The sequence below is a fragment of the Apteryx rowi genome, unplaced genomic scaffold, assembly GCF_003343035.1.
Source record: "Apteryx rowi isolate R43461 unplaced genomic scaffold, aptRow1 scaffold_169, whole genome shotgun sequence".
In the NCBI taxonomy this organism is placed as follows: Eukaryota; Metazoa; Chordata; class Aves; order Apterygiformes; family Apterygidae; genus Apteryx; species Apteryx rowi.
This window is the reverse complement of record NW_020447963.1, coordinates 410,931-423,234: the sequence shown is the minus strand read 5'-3', so window position 1 is coordinate 423,234 and position 12,304 is coordinate 410,931. Positions and strand designations below refer to the sequence as shown.

At 43.7% G+C, this 12,304-nt stretch overlaps 1 long non-coding RNA gene across 1 annotated transcript; it reads left to right on the top strand.

Moving 5' to 3' along the window:
- Positions 1-4,076: 4,076 nt before the first annotated feature.
- LOC112963404 lies at positions 4,077-11,595 on the top strand. The gene is made up of 3 exons (XR_003252587.1): positions 4,077-4,486; positions 5,079-5,161; positions 5,934-11,595. It is a non-coding gene; the product is annotated as an uncharacterized LOC112963404 (long non-coding RNA).
- Positions 11,596-12,304: the final 709 nt, after the last annotated feature.

Sequence of the window (12,304 nt, the reverse complement as noted above, 5' to 3'; positions counted from 1 at the left end):
CTTTGGTGATCTGTGAATTACTTTAGGAAAGTGCAAAAGAAAAGCAAGCATTTTGTTCAGATTCTTACGCTTGCTAAACAGTGGCTTGCACTTGCATTGAAAAATCTAGAGATCTGCAAACAAAGGTAACTACTGGGAGACATAGCTAGGCAGAGTATAGGCAGTTAATGGACTGTACTATCTTTCCCCCCACCCTGGAAAAGAGAGGGACGGGGACTTTACAGACCATTTTTCTCACTGATAACTGGCATGCTAATTGCCATAGGTTTTGTGCATACGTAGTGTGAGGGGCCAGAGCCTAGCACCGATTGCTTTGCTTTCCTCAGGTCTAATAGCAGCACCTCAAACCAGAAGCAATACCACATGTTCAAGGTAGGTTCTCCAGCTTGCGAAAGATAGCTGTAAATGGTCCTGTGTGCTTCGAGCATGCTGTCCCGTTTGGGTTTGTGTGCGAGGTTGCTGTGGAGGCATGGTGCTTGGGATTTTTGCTGAGAAAAGCATGATTTACCTTGAGTTCTCCCACTGCTGTGTGGTAGTTTGTCAGAGAGGGCTGCTAGCGGAAATAACATTCACACTGCCTTCACGCGTGCAGGCTAGGTATGTGCCCGCACGTGTGAAATGCTGTTTTAACTGACTGAGGTGGTTAGGAGGAGAGCGAGACCAAGCACGAAGGGAGCTGACCTGCCACACCACTTGTGCGAGTGACTTGGAGGCTATTTTGGAGCATCGGGTGTTAAACACAAACACACTTTGAGAACATCTCTCTACATAGTCCCCAGATATATATGAGAGCGATCTGTGTGGCTGCTTCAACACCAAGAAACACCCTTTAGGTTATTATTATAACACTCTCATCTTGTCCATCTTCCGTGGAGACCCGTTGGGCTCCAGCAGTCCTTGGCTGCTCTTACAGGGAAGCGGCATATCCAGCACCCGCCGCACTGGCATGGGGCAGCGTTTTCAACTCGAGCCAGTGTCGTAGCCATCGGTTTGGCAGGCGCATGACACGTCCTAATTTTCAGGTTGGATGTGGGAAAATAGGTTTACCAAGTGCCATCCCCCTGCACGTGTCCGTGTGACATGTAAGTGGCACCGGGGATCACCTTCAAGCGGCTTTCTCGAAGAATAGACCGAAGGACTGCGTATCTGGGGGAGGGGGGGCTGCGACCGCACCCCGCGGTCGTCGAATCCCAGGTCTGATTCAGCGCGGTGAACTCAGCCGTTGCTGATCTGTGCGTTTGTAACCAGTCCCGTSCAGCACCACGCAAGCGCTGGGAGCAAAAGCTCTGCAGCTGGAGATGTAACGGCCGCTGAAGCTGTAACAGGCTGAATTTGCTGCTGCAGTTTCAAAAGGCGATCAAAACTTACAGGAAACTTTGTGTAAACACTGGATAAAAATAACTTATCAAGCTAGTGAACCCAAGCCAGGGGCTTTTTTTTTTCTTTTTTTTTTCCTGTCAGAACAATTCCTGGGGTTGTCAAGACACTGGGACGAGTAAACCGTAATGTAAGAATTGTTGTTCTTTCCTGTGCCTCTCTAACTGATTTCAAAGGCGCCTCAGAAAGCAAAGGACGGCAAGAGCTGGCTGAGGCAGCATGAAAAAGTCCAGCTAGGTTCAGACATCTTCCCCAGTGCGCCATGARCTTTAAGTTCAGAGGGATCGATTTGGACTTGCAAACAGCAACACTTGGTCTAGCAAAACTAATCTAAAGGTCTGGTTGTGCGTAATACAGTGTCCTTGGTTTTAGCTTTCTGTTCTGACTTCTCATCTGGTGTTCTTGGTCCAAGATAAACATGTCCAACTGAAAACAACCGTCTAGATGATTTAATTGTTGCTTGCTAATCCAGCATCCTTTTGGCAAGGAGCATCGGGGCGCGTTCACCAAATGAGACAGCCATGYGTGTGACCACGCTTACTAGACATAACCTTTCAGAGGGTTTCAGTGGAGAAAGACGTAAAAACAGCTGAGAGGAGCTGGAATGAAGGAAAAGGAAGAAAGACAGATAATTTCTGTGTGTATGTGTGTGTGTATATATATGTGTGTATATATGTATTTTTTTCTTTCAAAGAAACAGTGTAGACTATTCCTAAAATAAGAGTCTAGCCTGCAGTAGCTGATACCCATAGGAAGCCAGCCAAGGCAGGGCCTTTAGCATAAGCCCGTGAAGTAGAGAGGTGAGGGAGCTGTTGATACCTAGCTCAGTAGTAATCATGTATAAACCACACCAGTTGAAATGTGTACTCCAAAGAAATGTGAAATTATAGTAATACTTATCAGTTAGGCATAGAGTAGTCCCCAGTGGAGACAGAGCCTTGGTATCCTGTCTAATATTGTTCATGCTCCTGTATTTTGTATTTCTTATCATTATAAGACAGGACACTGGCTTCCTTCAGTTTAAGTAAAGCTCTTGCTGTAGTTCTCATAAACAGACTCTTCCTTAATGTCCCATATCTTTGTTAATTCTACCCCTAATACTTTAAATTACTATTTTCTTCTGTATCATATARATCAGAGAGCAAATACAACTTAGATTAGACTGAATAGATTACACTGTAAGGGTACCACAGCTGTGAATAAACCAGCTGTATTTTGTGCAAAAGCTGCATATTTCATTGCAGAATTTCTCTTCTCCACCTTGTCCCGCTTTTTTCCCCCCATCTGTAGGGTAGTGCGCAAGCCAACGCCTGCAAACACAGGGTGAAGAAAAGAGGGCAGCTCACCACAATGTCGGTGTCAGTGGCTCCTTTGAAACTATCCCTAAAAATATTATTTTTATTGAGAGGCAGCAGGTTGCACTTAAAAAATCTCTTCCGTTTCTAACTCTTGGGGTTTCCAGACTTCCTTCCTTCCCACTTTTACAGGTATGACCCCATATAGCATGTAAGAAGGCTCCATGTGCGTGGTCCCAGATCAAAGCCACTAGACGCTTTGTTAGAAAGGAGTTTGACCGTTTGTGGTGCCACTAGGGTGACGAGTGCCACGGGGATGTGATCTCCTTTGCTGCTTGGTGCAGCCCAGCACTTGCACTCTGCGGAGGAAATGCAGTCCTGACAGTTTTCCCCAGATGTGGGGGGAGGGAAGTTTGGGGGGGGGGTTGTTTGTCCTCCCCCCTGCCGGCATGAAGCTCCACCAGTCTAGAGTGGAACAACGACCCAAAACCCAGCTCTGCTCCCCTTCCACTTCAGCAGATGCTCAGCAAGCTTGGCTACTCTGCAGTGTGATCGCAGAGAGGCGGAAAGAAATGTGTGGAGCAGAAGTAATGCAAACTGCCCGAAAATAAAAAGTGCTACTGTTTTTTTGCACTTGCCCTTTGGCACCTTCTGGAATTGGGTACTTTGCAGTAGCTTAGGAAAAATTATTGTAACAAATAGGATCCCTGAAGCAAACACTTAGGAACTGCATTAGCTCGGGCAGCTGATGAGGATGCCTGCATTACAATAGCTTTCCTGTTCGGGAGCAAAACAAGAGGCCGCAGACGCTTTGCTTCTAGAAACACTCGCTGATAGGCAAAGCTTTTAAATGCTGAATGTGCTGAAGCTATAAACTAGATTTTTAATCACAGCCTATAGATTTCAAGTAAAAAAATACTTCCCAGAATTCCTGAGAACTGACTGATAGGTGCCTTTACCAGGTAAAAATTTTATTTTATAAAATTTCTCAAGTGTTTAGTAAAAAAAAAAAAAAAATCTAGAAATATTTGATTTGCATAGCCATTGTCTGCTAACTACTGAGTTAAGTAAGAGTTGTATACAGTTTATGACCCAGTTGCTCTTCAGACCCTTGGGAGCTGTGACACCTGGTCTGTTTTCATGCCCATGTGCAGCAGTATTGCAAGTCTGAAACAAGAGCAGTAGTGAAGTGCATGTGTTAGCTCTACCATGCTAATAACTATAACAAAAGAAATAGGATAAGTATGTATAAATCTTTAAAGACTAGTAGGGCTCTCGTTCTGCAAAGGAAGTCTGTGGAAATCAGTGGTGCTTATTTATATTTTGGAAGTGGGGACTAATGAGTAAAGCTTATCGAAAGTAGGAYGGCCTTTTGCAGTGACGTGGTGGTGTTAACCCCTTGCGCCTAGCCAGGACAGAGAAAACAAAACAGGGGAGGAAAGGAAGGTTTAAAAACGTACAGTTAATGAAGAGAACAGCTGAATACATATGGAGAGGCAAACAAGTTAGCATTTTGGATTTCTTTTGTCTTAAGCCTGTAGAAAGTTGTATAGTGTAGCTAGGGGAGAAAGCCTGGAGCGACGGGTGGTTCTTGGTACTCTGAAAAGAGGAAATTCTCCTCTTCCAGCAGAGGAAACTTGCAGCACTTGAAGATTCAAGAAGCTGTTGGCAGCCGTGTACAGGAAGAGAAAATGCTCGTCTTGAACTTGAAAGCAAAACTCGGTTTCAAATGCAAACTAGATCGGCTGTGTGATTGCTTAAGTTTACAGTTCAGGTGCCCTGTACAGTGTCTTTATTTAAATATAAATACACAGGTAAGAAAGCGTTTAGAAAATGACCTTTTCCTGTGGTTCTCTTCTGAAGCAAGAGAAGAAGCTTCCCCAGATTTTGTGCTTTTATGAAACGCATGGTTTTCAAATGAGGGCTGCGACTGAGAGCCGAGAGCCGCTGGAAAGCAGAGGGAGGAGGGACCCGCGGGGCTTCAGGAGCTGCCTCAGAACTGGCGCTGCTGCCCTTAACCCTGTAAGGGGCTTTAGGAGACCTTGCTCGGGAAGGCTTCCACAACGCCACCCTACCCCGAGCCTATGTGAGCCGCTCTGACTATTTTAAAGATGTATTTTCAGGGGAGGGTTCTCAGCCATGTTGTTTTTAGCCTCCTCCCTTCTTGCTTGCACAGGAAAAAACTCTCTCAGATGCAAAAACGCTTCAAAACCCCAGCCACCAAGCCACCCTTGAAGACGTAGTGGTGATCTCGGATTTCTGTCTAGCCTTGCCTGGGAGCCCATCTGCTCCCATGTGCAAAAGCAGTCCTGAATCCTTTTTTTTTTTTCATCTTCTTCTCCCCCCCCCCCCTTCAGTGGTTATTCTGCGGCTCCATCTGGGTTTTACTCTTTCTTCGTTTCGCAGGGGAAAGCTGGCACGGTGTCTCAGCACTGCGGCGGCAGGCAGACGCGGGGCCGGTGCCGCAGCTCCGCAGCGTCCGAACCGAGGTAGCCCAAGAAATTAAACTTGCTGCCGATGGACCTGTGGCCAAAGGGCTAGTACAATATCAGCAGGGTTCAAAATCTGGGGAAATGTGCTCCAGATAATTTTTTTTATATCTATCTATCTATCTATCTATCTATCTATTTGGCTGAAAAGGAGCAGAGAAGTAAGAATTAACTGGGTGCTCGCTGGGTTGCCTTGCGTTTCGCAGACGTGGCTCCCCAGTAGCGTTAGCCCCGAGGCTCCCTCCCGAAAGGAGCCCCAGCGAGGCCCGGTGGCTTCATGGGCTCCGGTGTCGCCGCGCGCCTGCCTCTTGCTTTTGTGCTCAACGTTCGTTAACGACGACGAGCCTTCAACCAGAATCCTGCCGCCTGCCGTCGGCCGCGCCGTGGCCCTAAAACCCCRTCAGAGCTGCCGGCGCTCGGCTCGGTCCCTGCCGTGTCCCTGAGCCAGCGGCTCCCCGACCCTTGGGAACCGAGCTGAGCGCTTGCGCGCCTACGTGGCTGCGTAGCACTGAACAGGTGAACACTGTGCAGGAACTGGGGATAACAAATATATATATGTATATATATATTTTTTGAATTGTTGAGAACATGGAACATTTTTTGCACTTAAAATTTAGCATAAGAAGTGTCCGAAAACTGGCAGTCTACCTCATGCAAGAATTGGTTACGAATTCACTTCGTCGTATAGTTATAATTCAGGCTATAGACCATCCTCGCTATCCTTTCGCCTTTATTTAAACGAGAAGTCTGACAGCAGTCTCCTCTTCCCTAGCTCGTGGCCGGTTTGGGGCTCAGCTCATCCCGCCTGGCAAAGGAGGGAAATGAAATGAAACGGAGATGGAGCGAGGGAGAAAGCAGCCCTTGAAGCGTGCAAGCATCCCTGCTCCCTACGTGCTTCTGAGCGTCAGCTCACTGACGCTTTCCATGCTAACGTTGTCTTTTAGCACTTCTGAGTTGCTCGTTGCTGGGCCAGAATTCGGAGCCCGATTTGCTGCTGTGTTACGAATGGTGCATGCTCTGTATATTTATGCTACTGCCATCACCTTATCCTTTAAAATTTAGGGGAGGAAAGAGTTATGGAGGAGAGGGAGGCTCCGGCTCGCGTAGGCAAATTCTGCCCCAATTCGGTCGCTGGAACTGCTGCTAACAAAACTGGCTTTCAGTGGATACTCATTTGTAACAAGGTTTTAAAAAATTGAGCAATAAAAATTGCCTAGAAAGGATCACGCATAGAAGGCTACATTGAAGCTCTGCTCTAATACTTATTAAAACACCTAATGTGATACATATGTTAGCGTGTTTTTTAAAAATTGCTTTATTTTGTTCAGCACTATTGGGAAGTTTAAATGACAGATACTAGAACAGCAATGTGAGCTGAGTCCAAATACCATACGTAAGATTTACAGTTTTAGTAGCCACATTTGAATGGATCTTCTGTTTTTTTGTTTCTTGACAGCATTTTTATTTAAATAATCAGTCTTCATAAAACACACAGTGGAAAAAATTAAGTACATATATTTTACCATGTGAATAGAAGTAAAGCCGTTGAAGTTCCAAGAGTTAATTAAGATTTAAACCACTGTATTTAAAAAAAAATAAACAGGACTAGTTGAACAGGTTTAATCGGAGAAGTCAATGTAATCAAGAGCAGATCTGCAGCAATACCAGCTTCTAAAGCCAAGGTGCGTGAGCTCATCTTTTGTGAGATGCATCAGACTGACTTCCTCATTTATTGCCTTTGGTTTGGGCAAGAATGTTTCAGCAATTCATTTTTTTTCTAGAGAGTGTGTGTGTGTGCATATATATATATATATATATATATATATATATATAAACCCCCCTCTCCCCTGGACACCATGGTGATTTAGGGAAGTAATATTGCTAGCGTGCTATAAACAGGGATTGAGGCCAAATTTCCCCCTTTATCTAGGGCAGGTTGTTATGCAGGAATCGGGAAGATCCATGGTGTCCCTCCGCTCCCGGGGAGATCCCAGATGGMTGCAGGCAGCTGAATGAGGTTGCTCCCTGCTCTGTAATCCCYTTTCTGGAGACTACAGGATACTGGTTTAAAAACCTCCAGCCTCCCATAAATCTGCTTGCGAATCAGGGGGTGCTTGGAGCACAGAAGAGCGGCTACTAAAGTAACGAAGTTGATTATATTTTAAAGTAATGAAGTTTTCTTTCTTATTCTAGAATTAAAAGCCCTTTCTGCTCAAACACAGTTTTTTTAATACAAGTAGCTTTGGCATGTCTTACAAATGTTTGGAAATACTRTAGCCTCAGTTTTCCATAATCCTTTGGAAAAGGGACTATTCCAAGGGCTTGCTGCTGGAGTAATTTGGCAGTCGCACTGCAAAAATGGGAAAGTTAAGCATCGCAGCAAAAGACATAGTAGCCCAAACCCTTAGCTCAATACCCATTACTTAAAGACTTGCACCAGCTTCCCTTAGTCAGTAATGAGTCTTACATACAAATCCTCATACAATACAAAAAGGAAGCTTGTTGCACCACTGTGGAGATCAAAGTCTGAATGTGTTTTTTTCTGCTTCTCCTGTTTGGAGAAGTGAAGTCAGTTTGCACACATCTGTATCCCTCCTCTCACTGCTGAGCACAGCACTGTCGATAGCCCCGGCCATTTTTTAAAAGCTGCTTCTAGAGATAAACGTTTTGTAAAAATTCCCAGAATGCGAGCGCTCAACTTGCATTCACCGAGAGCTGTACTGTTTGATAGTATACCGTTCCCTTTTACAGGGGGGAGTTTTTAAGTACCAAATTTGATTACCATAAATTAATATCTAATGAGAAACTTTTTCCATGATCAAGGGTGAAATTCCAGCCTTACTGAGGTCTGTGCAAAGGAAGCCCCCAGTGATTTAATTTAATAAAATGTGGAGTTTATTCCTGAATCTCCTGCTCCTTTTTAAGAACCATTATATCACTGAAAAAAATATGAATAAAATTACATGCACCAGTCTAAACAATCCCCAAAGTGCCTGAGCACATTCACTTTCTTTAGTCCTCAACAACTTAAAAAAAGTGCACTGTCCTTAGTTTTTCAATGGCAGTTTGAAAAGGAAAGGTAAAAGGCCTGTGGCAATGAGCAGGATGTAGTCTGTCTTTTCTGCCATATTATGCTGCGTGATCTAAATTATCTGATGTGTGTTCATCACTAGGAGATTTAAACAGTAGAGGCCTTTTGACTAGACAGACGAGGATGCTTTGATCATACATAATACTCTGTGTGTATGTTTTCATACGTAATGCAAAAAAATACTCTACTAAGACAGTCTTATGGGTGTTTTCTCCCACAGAAGCAAAGAGCTAATCAAGAGAGGAAATAGAAGCTAATGTCCCCACCCGCTCCTGAAGCCTCTGCTAAAACTAGTTATGATAACGTCTCTCGGTCTCCTTGGATTAGCCACTCTATATGAGAACTTTTTTTTTTCCCCTCCTTCTTGCAGCACCTATAAAAGTAAGGGGGGGAAAAACCCTCCGAAGTGTCAGTAATAGCACAGATAGATGGGTATGGTGTGGGTATGTGGGAGTTCACTGAACTTCTTCAGTTCAGTTCAGTGCGACTGAGAAGATCAACTCTGAGCAGGAGAAATGTTGCAAGTATTTCAGAGCGAAACAAATTCAGGGGAGCTTGTGATCAGCTCTTATTACTGCAGTACATAATGGTTTTATTTCGCTCGTACTGGGAACTTCTGTATCCTTTCCCCTTAATGCTGCACAAGTAGTTTGGTGAATTCAAAGCGGTTATAATTCTGTGCAGGATAGGTGGGTACTGCGTGCCACGGCTGTCCAGGATTTCGCTTCGCTCTGATTTGTGTGTTAGACACATTCAGTGAAGCAGTGATTTTGGTGTATACCTTTACTATGTATTTCATACTTCATACATTTCCTCTTCCTTTAGAGCACGTTTAAAATCACCGTGTTAGAACTTGCAACAGTCCTGTGGGATAAGGAGAATACTGTTTATGCTCATCTTCCATGCCTGTCAGCATGTCACCAAGCAATTTCAATCCAAAACTGGAAAACCAGTTTGAGGGCAGCAGGAGCTCCTCTCACCTTCTCTCTGGCCACTTGCAAATTTTTTTTTTTTTTTTTTTTTTGCTGTAGATGAATTTCGGAGTGGAATATGTAAGTCAAGCACTACTGTGTTTTGATATTTATAGTTTTAAAAAAATAAGTGAACCTTATTTCATTAAAAAGATGGTCAAATGGATAGAAATCATATAAAAAATGAATGCAAGAACTTTGCCTGATCAATGAAACTTTTGTTAATTTTTTTCTTTAAACCAAAGGAGTCCCTTTTTAAAGCTCCATTTGAATGAAAACACTTTTGAGATAGGATTTATTTTGCTTGTCAACCACAGACAGTCATGTAAAATGAAGAATAGGAAGTTGAAAAATGCAAGATGGACATTGTATATGTAAGCATTACTATGTAACAACAAAAAATCAGGGTCAAAATTTATTGTAAACTGTATGTTTCAGAAGTGCTTACAGATGATGAACTAGATAAAAGAAGACAGGTTGGCTACCACTTGAATTTAGTCCCACAGACTTTATTTAGCTGAGGGTTCTTGTGTGAGACCTGAGCTTACTTGTGGCATTTATACAGCATACGGTTATGACCCTCAAGATGGATGAGCTTAAACATTAGCACATACAGTAGAACTAGCAGTTCATAATATAACAGGCAGCAATTACCAGTTAATTACTATGCAGCAGGCTTGAATGGCCACCAATTCTTGGGACTGTTAACGAAGAAGCTTTTGCTGATGCGCCTCCAGTCTCAGAGGGGCTCATCGCTTGGAGAGAGGTCCTTGTAAAGCCAACCCCTCCCAGCAAAACCAGTTAGTATAATGAAGTTCCTGAGACTACTTCTGTAAGTAAACGCAGCATGCAGAGCCCTGCATAGCTCTGAATCTAGCTATTCTAGACTTCAGTCCTGCAGGCAGTCTCAAATTCTAGTTTGACAATGCTCAGATTGTACACAGAGTACAAATAATTTTATTAAATTTCTACACAGTCCATTATTTTAGATTTTCTCTTAAACTCAGGCATGATTTACCGCTAACTGTGTCTTCTCAGGAGACTTGAGAACTGCAGTCTACCTGTAAATCAATCTTTCCTGAACCTTCCTGGAGGAGAGTCAAATAATCCTATTTTTGGTCATCAGTATTGTTTTTCACCATTTTTCTGAGCCTTGCTGTAGCTAACGCTCCCTGCTTCAGGGCCTTTTGGATCGCTCCTTCCCCAAGCCCAGCCCTCTTTTTTCACCTCCCACAGAAGAGTATTTTGGGGATGGAGCCAGCCGAAGGAGTGGTGGCAAGCGCCCTGGGCAGGATGAGCTTCAGCCCCAGCCTCCCTCCCAGATCCCGCTTACACCTCTCCTCACCAAAATCAAAAGCAGAACTGGTGATGGAAGAACTGGAGATGGGTGAATTTTGAAATACCTAATTCTCAAGGGCATACTGCTGTCTTGGTGTTTTCAGGCAGATGGGATATAATAGTGCTTGGATTAATATTTAGTGTTGAAATGAAAGCCTGGAATATTCTTTTTTTTGTTTTTATGTGGTGTGATCAAGGTGCTTTATATAGAGATTGGCAGGTTCCTCTGCATCTGAGTCCTTTATGCAGACATTAAAACCTAACTTGCAGCAGTGCTCAGGTGATATCAAATTGGTGGTGATGGTCTGGCTGTATTTCAAATTAGTCCTGTTGAATAGGTGATCTGAGATGGTCCCGTAAATATTTCCACAGTGATCTCTCAAATTTACACCAGTATCAACAGATTCATTGGCAGAATTGTAAAACATAGGACTTAAGGGCCAAATAGCTCCCTAATCCAGGTTTGATAAACAATTCCAAAGGAAAAGTGATACGCTGAAGGCATGTTTATTCTCCAGATGAGATTACAGCTAGAAACCTTCATATTTAGGCATATTAATTGCAGGTCTCTTTTGCCAGTAGAATGAAGTGGGCTCGTTCCAAGCATTAGTTGCTGTAATTAAAATGCTCTACTGAAAAACAGTTCTTAATATTGTAATTGTAAACTGTGCAATAATAATAAAGCAAGAAACTTGGTTGGAACCAAAAACATTTGTTATTTGAAGCCAGAAATGAAGCTTCTTTTACACAGAGTTATCAAGTGTCTTTCAGATAAAAGCTTATTGCCTTAATACAACTAAAAAACAACTTTATTCTGACTGCATTTATTTAAAGCTATGCTAACACATGACTAATTTTCCTGAGACTTTTAATCTCCCTTAGAAGCCTCTTATTCACCTATGTAATGAAAAATGACACTAACGCCTAAGAAAATACAACCTGAACTATTTGGTTTAAAAAACAACAACAATAAAGGGAGTATTTTATTTCTTGGGAAAATCAGAAAGTTCGTGGCCAAACACGGCAAGATAAATAGCAAGGTACATTTTCTTTAATAGTTCACTTATGAAAGGCCCATTTCTAATTTGAGATTACTGGTGCATGGATGTGGTATTTCCAGCATTCTGCGTTGCAAAATGGTTGTCTTGGCTTTTAGGGGTATTTTGCTTTAATCGTGAAGCTTTGTCAGGCTAGAAATTGAACTGTCAACCGGGGTCAAAATTTAGACGGTCTGAAAGGCCGGTGAAGGTTGTGCAAACATTTCAAAATCTTGTGCTTAAAGGAGGATTTAATGGTTTTTAGTTTCAAGCGCTTGAAAGAGTTCAAAAGCAAAATAACCGGCCTCCCTGTAAACAGGTACTAACGGGTGCCTCGCTGGCTTTTTCACAATCTGCTTTTGTTCTCTAAACTATTGCTTAGGTTTCCTGATTTCAAAACGCGCCAGGAAGGCGCGTATCCTTGCTGGAAGAAGGGTTGCCGCAACGGGACGGGGCAACACGGCGCTGCCTTTTTTTCCTTTTTTTTCCCTTTTTTCCTCGTTTAGAAGTACTATTGCCTGCTTCCCCTCTGTTTGCTCTCCGCTTGCCGCCCCGCTCCCGCGGCGCTGCGCACACGGAGCCTGCGCTCGGCAGCCGCCCCCGCGGCGAGGCCGCCGCACCGCTGCGCCGTTTTTGTTTGTTTACCACAGGCGCAGGCCCGGGCGCCGCGGCGTCACCCCTCCCCGGCGGCGGCGTGTGTGTGTGT